We start from the raw sequence: 14,422 nt of genomic DNA, 5'->3' as shown, positions 1-14,422 counted from the left end.
ATCCAACAAAGCTATTCGAAAGAAAAATGAAGCCTTTACTTAATCCGAGGCTCGGCCTGGAAGCCCCAAACTCGATAAGTAGCAGGCTTGGCCCTGGGAAGGAGGCCCAAAGGCCCGGCCAGGCCAAGCCCAATCTTGAAAAATTGGTGCAATCATTTGGGTTAAGCTCGGCTCAAACTTGGTCCCACATGCTCGATAAGTAACTCTACCTAAAGGATGGGGTTATCCGGGTTTTTTCCTGAAACAGGATGTGTCGCCGTCCCAACACTTGGGACAAAGCATATTCCAACACTATATCCCATGATGTGCCATTTGAGATATTGGGATAATGGCAGGACAATCTTATCCCGATACTTGAGATGGTACCCTATAGCATCCTGCCAGGACTTGAGTCCTCTGGTTAAGTATTAACAAAAATTCAAGGCCAATCTGGCTCAAACTTGGTTTCGTAAGATCTGGTAGCTCATCTCAGCAGCCTGAGTGAAGCTCAAAGTGGACTTGAATTGAATTGGTTCAATTTGGAAGCCAAAGTTGAACTTGACTCATAAACTACGTACTACAGAATATGTTTAACAGTATCAATTGTCATTTTGAGATGATCATTATTGGTTATTGAAAGAATTTAAGGCCAAATACTTGAAACAGCATCCTAAGTTTTCAAAGTTCCTCTATGAATTTGTAGATTTGGCTCCACCAAAATACCATAATGATGGCCCTTTCTAAAATCTTGGAGGTCTGAGACTTGAGCATTAGTTTAATGATCATAATCCCTCATTTCCTTGCGTAGGGTTTGAGTCTTTGGTGTTGTTATATCTTAAGATTTTGACCCCGCTGAGGATTTGTTGAGGAAAAATCATTAGATTAAGCAAGTAAAAATATAGCATGCCCAGATATCTCCTTTCGTCCTCTGGGGTGGGAATTCCCTCCCCTATCTCCAAATAAAATAGCAAATAAAATAAAATCTTGGGGTCTATCTTCCACACACTAATTTTAAGGCATCTAATTGTGGTTGCAATCAAATAAGGAGAAGGGGAAAGGAAGTTGCATGCTACAAAATTCTATTCCCAATCTTCCCACCCAACTCTGAAAAAACTGACATGTCGTCTCTTGTCTTGTACATCTGATGATTATATTCAATTAGAATGGCAGTAAGTTAGAGAAAATTTCTATGATATATGATGTTACATTAATGAAATACACAAATTAAACATAATTCATATACTCAACGCTAGTAAAATGCAGCATCCATTTTGGTCCAAACATGCAAGATTGGGGCTCGCTGAGGTGTTTTTTTTTTCTTTTTGGTCAAAATGGCATTTCATTTCATTTCACTCTAACGTGAGTACAATCAGCGAGATCAAGTAAAAGTAAACAATACAATGCGTGTGGAATGCAAGGCTACCTAAGGTGCTTCAAAACAAGAAAAAAACCAGGCATCCAAGGTATTGATTTTTTTTTAAAAAAAACAAATAGGTCCAAATATTATATGATATATATAGTCAAGAAAAACTTCCATTCGGACGGTAACAGATCTTCTAAACAGTTTAGCTTTGCCTACTTGAGGACCAGCTAGGGCATATATTTAGTCCTACATTAGCTATGTACTAGTCATAGTACTTAGATCAAATGAATACAAATAATATCTTTCTACTAGCATTTTGTAAAAAGGTTCAAAATACTATAGTATGTACCTATTATTATGTTATTATAATGTCAGGAAAATATAAGGTATATGTTTCCTCTTAGATATTATGCTGAACTTTAATGAATTATGTTCATGTTGAATGAAAAATCTCACACTAAATTAGTACGTTGACAAATAATACAAAAGATACAACTTTGGGGATAAATGCAGAAAACTATTAGAATGCTCTTAAACATCATATATAGTTTAGATTTAGAAGCGTCGTGATAGTTATATATGGTCGAACACCTAAGGTAATCATTCTGATTTATATGGGTATCAAGGGTTTATATTATAACCCTATTTTGATCAACAGTAATATTGCATGTTATAACCATGAAGATGAATAAGAGGTCCAACATTGAATTCTTAGGCTGTAAAAATCCATGCAGACATATAGTGCATCCAATTTGATTACTGGGATAGCGTTTAAAACTTATAAAATTCATATCAAACTCAATTAATGTCAAATAACCTCAACTGTATGTAAATAATGTCAATTAATGTTAAATCATAGGCATGCTCGAGTCCTTTAGGTTCCATAATTGGCACCACTTTGTCTCAATTCATGCTTGGATTTAAGTTGGACTTAATTTGGTCAGGTTGAGCCTGGCTTGGGATAGTTTGATCTTATTTAAGTTGGACTCAATTTGGTCTGCTTGCAGGTAAATCACCAAAATATCTGCATTATTGCTCAAAGTTTTCTCAATCGGGCACATGCATTAAACTGAATGTTCTGCTAGAACCTCTCATAGACACTGCAGTTAAAACTTTTTTTTTTAAAAAAAATAAGCCTTTATTTTACAGGGGCTAGTGAAAATGCATGAAAAGTAGCTCATGGAGAAGAAAAAAACATAATAAGTTCAATGTTTTTTATCATAGTATAATAGTTTATCGTATACGAAAACTATAATTATAATATCGGTCTTGTAAAATCTTTTCACCATTAGAACATCCAAAGCTGCTTCTAAGGATACAAGAGTTCATCTTAATAAAGAAAGAAAATTGAAAATTGAAACTATACTCAAGATTTTTTTTTTTTTTTTTGCGAATTAGGATAGAAAAAATTCGGGTTAAAACTGGTGAAGGCAAGGTGCAAATCCAGGTAATTGGTAGCAATATTCAATAACTTCACCAATTCAAGCATCTTAAATTATGCTAAAAGATCTCGGGAGACAATTATCTACATAGTCTATTTACACTTGATTTTGATTTCTAGCAGGAAAGTAATCCAGCATCCAAAAAAATGAATCAATAGCTCACTAAGCAACTAAAGAGTCTTTGATGCAAATACTTCACTCCTCACAATCCTCGGACATTGGCATTTCAAAGTGACTCAAAACATCTTATAGATAAGGAAAGAGCAAGCAAATCGAAGAATCTAAAGCTCAAGCTGAAGCTATCTTCTTCTAGCAATTTTAGATGCACAAGAGCTCAACTGAGCAAAAATCCAGATACCATTTTCTGTGAAACCATGAAATAAGAGAAATCTAGGGAGTCTGGTCCTAAACTTGATTAGCCTTTTCTACAATAAATTTATTGTCTCACCATTAGCATCTCATAGTTAGTCCTAACAAACTACACACAGTTAGGCCTAACAGGCTATACAGCAAATGATATGCTATGAAAGAAACGACAAGTTATCTGTGAACTAGAAGGAAGTCATTGACACTAACCTTCAACTTGGGGACTTCTAGTAAACATATTGAAAGGTTGATCTCAAGATTAGCATATTTGTCATTGCTGAAAGTGGATTGGCAGTGCTATGTATGTAATGGTATTTCTTTGTGAAGAAGAGGAAGGTAGGAATTGAAAAAAGACTTAGAAAAATATATCGGGAGGCTATCTGTCCATTCTCTCCGGGTATTCCAGTACTAAACTCTGGCAGGAAAGAGCAAGCTGATGTATTCGAAGACTCCAAAGCACAAACCCAAGCTATCTTCTTCTAGCATCTTTAGATGCCACAAGAGCTCATTGAGTAAAGACCCATATGCCATTTTTTGTGAAGCCATGAAATAAGAGAAATCTCGGAAGTCCGGTCCTAGACTTGATTAGCTTTTTCTGCAATGGATTCCTTGTCTCACCATCAGCATCTCATAGTTAGGCTTGACAGGCTATATAACAAATGATACGCTATGGAAGGAACAACAAGTTATCTGTGAGCTAGAAGGGAGTCAATTATTGACACTAACCTTCAACTTGGGGATTTCCGATGAACATATTGAAAGGTTGATCTTAGAAAAAACATATCTATCAACAACATGCATTGGTGAAAGTGGATTGGCGGCGCCACGTAAGTGATTGTGCTTATTTGCGAAGAAGAGGAAGGTAGGAATTGGAGAAAGACTTAGAAAAATATGTGGTTATCTGTCCATTCCCTCCAGGTATTTCAGTGCTAAACCCTAACAGGAAAGAGCAAGCAGATACATTCTAAGACTCCAAAGCACAAGCCCAAACTATGTTCTTCCAGCATCTTTTGATGCCACAAGAGCTGAACTGAGCAAAAACTCAGATACCATTTTCTATGAAGCCATGAAATAACAAAAATACCGGAAGTCTGATCTTAGACTTGATTTGCTTTTTCTGTAATGCATTTCTTGTCTCACCATTAGCATCTCAAAGTTAGGCTTGACAAGCTACACAACAAATGATATGCTATGGAAGGAACGCCGAGTTATTTGTGAGCTAGAAGGGAGTCACTCATCAGCACTAACCTTCAACTTGGGGACTTCTAGTGAACATATTGAAAGGTTGATCTCAGGATTAACATATCTATCAACAACATATATTGGTGAAAGTGGATTGGCAGCGCCATGTAGGTGATGGTGTTTCTCTGCAAAGAAGCGGAAGATAGAAATTGAAAAAAGCCTTAAGAAAATATGTGTGTAGGCTATCTGTCCATTCCCTCCCGATATTCCAATACTAAACCCCGGCAAGGTGATTCGTGATGGAGTTGTAATCATTGGAGCAGCTGATCCTCAACTCTCATCCAGAGTTTTGTGAATTATATGATGCATAGATCATATAATCTACCATTAAGAAAACCCTGGGAGTGGGGGAGCAAGATAGAGTCTAGAGGTATCTGGATGTGCCCATCACCGAAATATGAGTACGGAGGGCGGATTGCGTCAGCACAGAGCATAGAATCAAGCAGAGGTTTGAGGGGTGGCAAACGAGTGCACTTTTCATGATGGATAGAGTCACTTTGGTGAGAACTGTCCTCATCTCGGTTTCGGTCTTCTGCTATCCAATACCATAGTGCCCAAGGCTCAGTTGATTAGATTGGAGTAAATGTTCAGAAACTTCATTTGGGGCAAGAGGGAGGGCAGAGGTGGAGTGCACTTAGTAGCATGGGAGATTGTTTGTCATCCTCTACATAGCGGGGGATTGTGTATTCATTCTCTACAGATGAGGAGAGAGTTTCTAACAGCCAAACACGTAGTTAGGTACCTGCTTGAGCCGGAGAGTCTTTGGAGTACTATCAGATGTGCAAATGGGCCGGGTCGGGTCGGGTCAATCAACCCAGTTCCTTGTTCGGGTCCTAATTTTGGACCCAGACCCAACCCAATAGAAGATCGGGTTGGGTTGAGTCGGGTCTAAATTCAGTAAATCCAGACTCGATCTGAAAAATAGAATGAGTCTAATTTTACGATCCGATCCGAACCCACGGGTCCTCCAAAATAGGTCAGGTCAGGTTTAAGTGGGTTGGGTCAGCTCCAAAATGGGTTAACTCGATCCATTTGCAGCCTTAAGTACTATGAAGAGGGCTAAATATGGCATGCGGACCATGATGACAGACTTCCAGGCTAGACGACATGGTTCCTTCATCTAGCAGGAGACGTGTGCTTGTGCTATGTTGATGTTATCCATCATTAGATGGTTGGTTGGGGACAGCCAACCGATAGATGTGATGGAAGATAGATGGATGACTGAGCTACTGCTATATATTTAGCCTATACACAGTTCACCTGGAGAGCGTGATTGGCCTCAAGGTCTGCGACTTACTTATCTTAGAGAGAAAAAGATGGAATGAGGCAGTTACTTGGCGCATCTTCGGGGCTTAGTTGGCTGAGAGAGTTCTGGCTATGCTAATTCCTATATGGGGGGCCATTGATAGATAGGTTTAGAGATTGACTGGTAAGTCAAAAGTGAGAGTGAGTGACCTCTGTGACTTATTCAGAGTTGGAAAAACTTGGGGGATGGATGGAGGTTGAATCTAGTGGCTCCACATTCACCCCTGTGTTGCCCTATTCCTTTAGAAGGTAGCATAGGGTTGTTTTTTGACTAAGGGCATGTTGACTAGATGGGGGTTGAGGTGTAGTCCTACCTGTGATGGATGTCCAGATGATGAGAAATCTGTATCCCACGTTCTGTTTGGGTGCTTGAGGGCGGCTCAAGTATGGAGGTTGGCCGAGGCTGCCCAGAGCTTCATGCAGTCTGTGACCCTAGTTGAAACCTTCCGTGGTTACCTAAAGGGGTCCATGAGGAACCCTACTACTACATTATGGAGAGTGAACTCTACTTATATGGCTCACCACATTTGGTTGGATAGAAACGCCCAAATCTTCGAAAATAGAAGACAACATCTAAGGGCTATGGTTGATAGAGCCTTACTCCATGTGGCTGAGACCATCCAGTCTCATTTGTGTGTTGCATTCGGGATTGCAAGGGACATTTGGGATCCTGTTTAGCTTTTGTAGTGACTCAGGTGGTTTATATCTCCTGGGAGCCCCCACTCCTGAGTTTCGTCAAGTTAAACTTTAATGGCAGTGTGACCGATGGCGACAACAAAAATGGAGTTGGATTCGTGATTAGAAACTCTGATTCTAGACTTGTTGCGACTAGGGGATGGCATATTTAAAAAACCTTTGTTTCTAGAGCGAAGCTAAGAGTTGCATGAAAAGACATAAACATATGTGAGGCTCGTCTTCGGAGCGGACTGTATTTACCTTGAAGAAAATTCCACTACGATGATCAAGTGGATACAGAGCCAGCATAGGGCTTGCAATGGACACCCACTACTACATGACATCCATAGAATGATGATGGATTGTGGTGCCTTCGGGCACTTATATATACCGAGAGGTGAATAGAGCTGCTGATTGAGTAGCCTCCTTTATTGTCCGACACTCTAGTAGTGTTATCTAGGAGAGCTACGATGCTACTGCACCCCCTCTGCGTGATCTTTTTTTTCTGATTTTGTTGAATGTATTCGTACTAGAATAGTATGATCTACCCGATTTATCAAAAAAAAAAAGACAACCACAACTTAACAACCTCGAAAGTTTAAGACCCAATGGCCATCACCACCATGGATGAGTTGGTCAAGAAGATTGCTTAAATATTTATAGAGAATATGGTATAGAAACTTAACATCCAAATTTTTTTCCAGCTTTTGATTGATAATAGTCTTTGCACAAATAGCCATTTTACATTTGGTCCCTTGCATACAGGCACATTTTCGCTCATAGTTAAGCCCATTTTTGTAATCTTTGATTTCTCTTTCTTTTTTTTTCTTAGGAAACTGATCCTTAAACAGTTATATCAGTTTTCTACACACTAATGCATAAATAGGAATTAAACAATAAAGGGTTTTTTTGTATATATACCATCCTAAATATATAAAATTATATGAATACTCTCATAAAATTATTATTTGCAAGTATATCTTTTTTTTTTGCAAATGTATCCATACCATCTAATATCATTAAAAAACAAACGGCTTAAAACTAAAATGATTGAAATACTCTTATGGATAGATATGCAAAAGAAATTATAAGGGTACACACTCAAACATCAACTTTACAAGATATTCATACAATTTATTATATTTAGAATGGTATATATTCAAAAATTTATTAAAAAAAAGATTAAAACTCAGCTAAAAGTTGCTAAGTATTTTATGATTCAATTGGATTGACAAGTTAAAAGAGATTGAGCCACATTATCAATTTTTTTTTTAAGATTAAAGATCATGACTCGATCAAGTTGGAATATTAGGTGATCATTTTGATAATGCTATTCTCCACCTAATTTTGATACAATTATTATTATTAAATCAATGGCATCTATGTATTCTTCACTATTTTTAAAATATTAAAACATATCAAATTTAAATTAATTATACAAGTTTAGATTAGTAAAATATTTTATAGTGATTTGTAAGTATTGAGTTGTTTGTTTTTGAGGCAAAAATTTTGTACAAAGCAACATGACTCATTTTATAAGAGTTGATATTAATATAAGATCATGTGACATAATAATATTAATTTTTTACCCTTTTATATTAATAACAACTAAATTATTTTTATTAAATTTTGATCATTTTTTTTGAATTTTTTAAGTGTATACCCTCCTAAATATGCATAGTTTCATGAATACTGTTGTAAAATTACTATTTACATGCGAATCCTTATAATTTTTTTTTTTTTACGCATCTACCTATTTGGATATTTTAGTCATTTCAAATTTAATCATTTATTTTTAATGACGTTAGATAGTATAGGTACATATATAAAAGAAAAAGAAAATGAAGGGCATACATGTAAAATAAGTATTTTATGAGGATACACAAGCAAATAGCAATTTTAAGAGAGCATCCATATAATTTTGTATATTTTAGAAGGTATACATGCAAAAAAATCCAACAATAAATGGCCATCAAAACTAAGAAATTTTTGGCCAACAAGGACTAGCATAACTAACACACACAAACATTATATATATATATATATATATATATATATATATATATATATATATATATATATATATATATATATATATATATATATATATATATATATATATAAAATATCAAAAATGTGAAACAGGGAAACAAAAAAGAGATCAAACTTCATAAACAACTTAGTCCTTTTGGAGTTTTCATTTGATGATAGTCTTTGCATAGTAGCCATTTTACATCTGGTCCCTTGCATGCAGGTATGTTTTGCACATAGTTAAGCCTATTCCCGTACACCTCTTTTTTTTCTTTTTCTTTTTTTAGGAAACTGATTCTTTACACAGTTATACCCGCTTTCTACATACTTATCCATAAACAGGGGTTAAACAATAAATGGCCATCAAAGCCAAGAAATTTCTGGTCAACAAGAGCTAAACATAACATGGCAATCAACCCAGGTAAACTTCAACTTCCCCAATACGATAAGCAACATCAACCATGTATGTGGATACGGCTTAGCTAAGCATCCATACACACACACACACACATTTATTCAAAATTGTGAAACAGGAAAAAAAAGATTTCGAACTTCATAAACAACTTGTCCTTTTGGAAAAAATGAAAGGATAGAGGAATATCATATTGAAACTATGAAGAATTCTTTAACAGACAAACATATAGGAAGAACAAAACTTACCATATTGATTGTAGCTGCAGAAAGAGAACTAAAGCAACTAGCTATGTTAAATACTAAATACTAGTGAGATAACAGTAGGGTTGGAAACGGGCCAGGCTACTCCCCTATCCAAGCCCGACTGTAATTTTTTTTGGGCTTCGAGCTGGGCTCAAGCCTAACAACTTGTGGAAAATCCCGGCCCAAGTTGGACCCATGCTCAGGGTCGGGCCTGACTCTTGCCCGATTAGGCCACTTCGAATTATCTATTTAGGCTAAAAATTAGGGTGGCCTAAACCTGGTTGAAGCTTAATCTTTCAATCTTCCATATTGTAGCTTCACATTTTTTTGATGAAATATTGTAGCTTCATGTTAGCAACCATCTAATGATCAAAAACATATTTACCAGAAGAGCAAATTGATAACACAATTGGAAATAACATCCTTATTTTCTAAGCAGTGCATAAACAAGTACCTCAATTCGGGCTAGGTCCGATCTTGAGTCTGGGCTCCATTTTGGGCCTCATCCAGGCTTAGGCTCGAGCTCAGGCTGGCCTGGGCCGAGCCAATGATTATCCCAATCCGGCCCGAAAAATAAATGGGCTCTATATTTAAGCCCAAACTCGGTCCAAAATCTTTCGGGCCTAGCTCATAGCTCGACCTAAAGTCAACCCAACCCGAGCCCAATTACAACCCTAAATAACAGATAACTCCATAAAATATGATTTATTAAGTGGATAAGTATTTGATAATGGAGACGATCATTTTATTGATGAAATAATGACCTTGAAAGAAGGAAGCATGAGGGGAAAAGATGTAAACCTCTAGCAACAACTAACAAGAGGAAAGGAGAAAAGACAACCAAGGAAAGAATATTGTATTGCAACCATCCGATAATTTGATGTCTTACATCATGTTGATGTTGATTGACTATCATAGATTGACCCAAATGAATTCCTAGTTAGCTAAAATCCAATACCCCCTTTTTGTTTGTGATTTTATTGAATCAAATACTTTTTACCTTATTGAAAAAATTCCATTAAATTAGATATAGGTATAACTACTCATGATATTAGAAGTTTGGAACTCTTTAAGGTACTTTGGGTGCACATTATACTATATATTCTAGGACCACCTCTTCCAAAGTGCTTCTAGATAAGCTCCTTTTCCTACTCTTCTATGTAACATTATATGAACCAAGATTTGTCATACTTGTGTGTACTGCCTATATCAAGTGTACCAAAATATACTAAACCGAAAGGGGCATACCAATTGCTGGTATGCTGAATCGATTGGTAGTGATACTATAGCAACATGTTACCAATACAAGTACTAAAACCAGTATTGCAAACCTTTATATGAATAGTGAAGTGTAGCATGATGTTGCTATTCTAGTTCTTGAATTCGCAAATTTGGGATTTGTTAATAAGATGTTCTAAAGATAAGTATTGAAGAAAAACATGCTCACTAATGGAAGATATACAACTGCGACTAGACTAATACCTTATGAGGATCACTACTTATAATGGTTTACCAAATGCCATTCAGCAAGAACTCCAAAAATTGATTTTTCACCTTTTTCTGGTGGTATGGATAATCATCACCAAGGTTTTAAACTCGGTTCATATTTCATTTTCAGTCACTTGGGTAGAGTTTTGATTCAGTCGCCCCAAGTTTAAGAGTTTCATTCAAATAAGTTAAGAAAAATCTAAAAAAAAAGTACACTTATTACTTTAAAGTAAGTACAAGAGAGGCAAGAATAATAGATGATGGCAAAAAAGTCCATTATCAACAACAATATTTCATATCATCGGTTTTGTAAGACAAAATTTCTTACTCTACTTGTAAAAACTCATGATTAAATCATCGAACTTGTGCATAATTCAAGAATATTTGAATGGTTCTAGATTAATTTGTTTATGGAGAGTAATTCAAAGACTTATTTGGCCAAGAGAAAAACCATGAATAATTTGAGAATTCTTCCATTATTACAAAGCATGTCTAAGCAAGTACATTTCTTTTTAGTTAAACCAAAATGTGGGCATGGTTTGGGGGAACAAGGTTCTAAATAATGTTTCAAAAATTTATTTGAAAATGCCCCTATTCCACTTCCCTTATTTTCTTATTTTCTTCTTTCCATCTGTTTCTACTGCAGACGTTCGTTGCTGAGGCACTCGACCTCTCCCTTGCATTGGCCCCTAGCCTGTGTCAGAGTCCCAGCAGCCGGCAAGTAAGCTAAAACTCAAAAGACCAAACCAAGAAGGGAAAAAAATGTTCAACCCTGTTTTATGGCTGATTCTCATGCTTTCTTTGTGACGGTCACCGTCGTTCGCCATACGCTGCTCGACCTCCTGTTGTGCCTCCAAACCCCCTATTGTCAGTGCTCCAACATTGACACCGATCCACCCTCCCTTCTTGCCCTATTTTACTAATGAAGAAAAAGAAGGAAAAAAGGAAGAGGAGAGAGAAAGAAGAAGTCCCATCCCTCTCCTATTTTTCTCTCTCTACTCTCTCTCTAGCAGTCCATGGATCCCTGTACAGGATTCCATTTTTCTTTTTCTATGGATCCAAGTTACCCTAATGAGAAGACCCTAAACCACCCAGGTATCTAGCTGGCATGCCGACCTATTATCCTAATCCTTGCCAGGTATCTCTGCAATCTAGTCACCATTGACCCCTATTGAGGCACCTAAACCACATATATGATCTTGACCAGTTGAGTTGATCTTGTTTGGACCGATCCAAGCAATCAGGCACCACTGCTTGGCCAATCTTATCCTTCCTCCAATTTTATTTGGGCATAAAGACACATCCTGTAGTACACCAAACTAGATCATTTGCCTAATTTTTACCATTTTTAGTTCTTTTGGATTTCAAAGTTGTTGACTATGGAATTTAATGGCTTTGAATAGGTTTGGGTGATTCGTTTAGTTAAATTTTAAGGGTTCAAGGTGAAAGAGGTAATCCTGACACTCCTTACTAGTTTTCGAATTACCGGCTATTTTCAAAGCTTAAAACTTTATGAAATACAAAAGAATGTTTGACATTGACGATTCTATGTTTTCTTAAATCAAGGATCGAGCATATGATCTAGGAAACTCATGATTTGTCATGAAAGAATGGTTTCATAAATGTCTTAATACTAATAATTTGTTTAGAACTTTGAACTGTATAATGTTAATTAGTGCTTTTCAATTTATTTATTTTTCTATAATTTAAGAACATATGCAATTTAAGAAAATATGATTCAATGAAATATGACTTAAAAAAATTTGTTTTAAGAATATATGGCTAAAAGTTATCAGATAGCTATATATGGCCCCTAAAAGTGGGATAGATCGATATCTGAAGCTAATTCTATATGACCCTACCAATGGATAATAATAGCTGACATTTGATTGTGCCAGCAGATAATAATAGTTGTCATATGACCCTGCTAGTGGATAATAGTGGTTAGTATTTTATCGATTATGACCTTGTCATGAGTATAATAGCAATCTTAGCATTTAGTCTAAGAGAAGTAATTAGAACTATGATATCGTTAAATGATATATGATTTATGACTTTATGAAATTTGCATCATTTATGGATATGCAAAAGCATAATTATTTTAAGAATAATTTTATTTTACTATTATTATGAATTGTTATATTTTACAAATGATAGTTATTTTCTTTAAATACTGCATTGATTCATGTGAAAGCTTATGCTTGATCTGGTAAGATAATATAAAATTTATTTACTAGGCTATGTAGCTCACTTTTCTTTCTTCTTTTTTTTGTAGGAGAAGGAAGTGATTTATTTTTCAGCTCCGAGTTTGTACTAAGATGCTTTTGTAGCAGAATTTTAGTTTATTAGTTGATTAATTGTTTAAGAAATTTTGAGGTCATTGATTTTGGTATTTAAATTTGGATTTAGATGCTTTGTACCAACACTTATTTAGTTATTTAATGGATGATAGATTTAGATCCTTTTGTTATATTTTATATGAGATGGATTTATATATAGAAGGCTATGATTGGCTTTATATTATTGTGGGCGGTACCCTTTATAGCATAGGGTTGCTATACCCCAGATTTGGGGCGTGATAGTGCAAACACATGCATACCCCACTATTATGTAAACCCATGTGGGGTTGGTTCAAGCAAACAACTGAGATAAGTATTGGTTTCAAATGACTAGTACGTCGTCTCGGTATCTGATCCCACAGTAGTGCCACCCTACCACTATGTCGGTATGCTCGTTACGGAATTGGTTTGACGTACCGAGTGTCGGTATACCTCTCTGTACCATGTACGGATACTGAACTGGTACAGTATGGCATATCATGATATTAATATTGTCAATATGTTAGGCTATATATTGCTATTAAAAAAATTTAGATAATATCAAGAACAATATTGCTATTATTGTTGTAATTACTTTATTTTATTGAATTTAAATATTTAAAATACAAACCACATATAGACATGCATATACAACCGCATAACTGGACCACCCACATGCTGTCGCCACCTTTCAAAATGTTGGCTCTAAAATTTGTTTGAGTTTTAGTTGGGTTGACCCAATCTTGTTTTCGGTAATTTCAGCCATTTCGGCACTTTTGGTTTGAGTTTAGAGTTTATAGCCAAAAAAAGGGAAAAGAAGAAAATAGAAAACTATTAAAAATTTAATCAAGCATGGAAAACATGTATCAAAGTATTTAAAATAACTTGCATTGTTTGGAAATTGTTAGTAATGGTATTGGTAATCTCAGACTGAAAGTCTATCATATAAAATAATTAATCCAAATTATATTGGCAAATCAATGAGCATGCTAAAATCAATGAGAACGCTACAGATCATACTTGACATCGTTTTTGACGGCACTTCCATGATCTAGTACATTGCTATATATATCTATTAAAGCAAACTTTACAAATTAACATTGCATGAGGATATAAACCTGATATGATTATTAGCATCAGTTTCTACCAAGTTACAGATTAATTATGACATATGAAATTTAATCATCAAAATTAAATTAGATAATGCTCACCTAAACATATTTTTTGTCTTTAAAACCCAAGTTCAAATGTCATGATTCCACTTTCCAGGGGCAGGCAGTTTTTTCTTTTTTTCAGGCGGAGGGTGGGTGCTCAATCTACTTCATGTCCTCATCTATCTTATTTCCCATGAAATACCTCCAAAACACCCCAGAAAGGCTTGACATTAAGAAAAGGAAAGAGGCCAACTTTGTCCGGAGTTTCCTTCAATTAAGCACGGAATCGTTCTTGATAATTGCATAAAATCAATATATCTTTACCATAATGATGCAAACTCTAGAGTGCAAATCCATCCCCCCAAGTTCACAATTATTCTAACTTCTTTACCTCCCTATGCT

The sequence above is a fragment of the Phoenix dactylifera genome, unplaced genomic scaffold (assembly GCF_009389715.1).
Source record: "Phoenix dactylifera cultivar Barhee BC4 unplaced genomic scaffold, palm_55x_up_171113_PBpolish2nd_filt_p 000194F, whole genome shotgun sequence".
Taxonomy (NCBI): Eukaryota; Viridiplantae; Streptophyta; class Magnoliopsida; order Arecales; family Arecaceae; genus Phoenix; species Phoenix dactylifera.
This window is presented reverse-complemented; position numbering follows the sequence as displayed.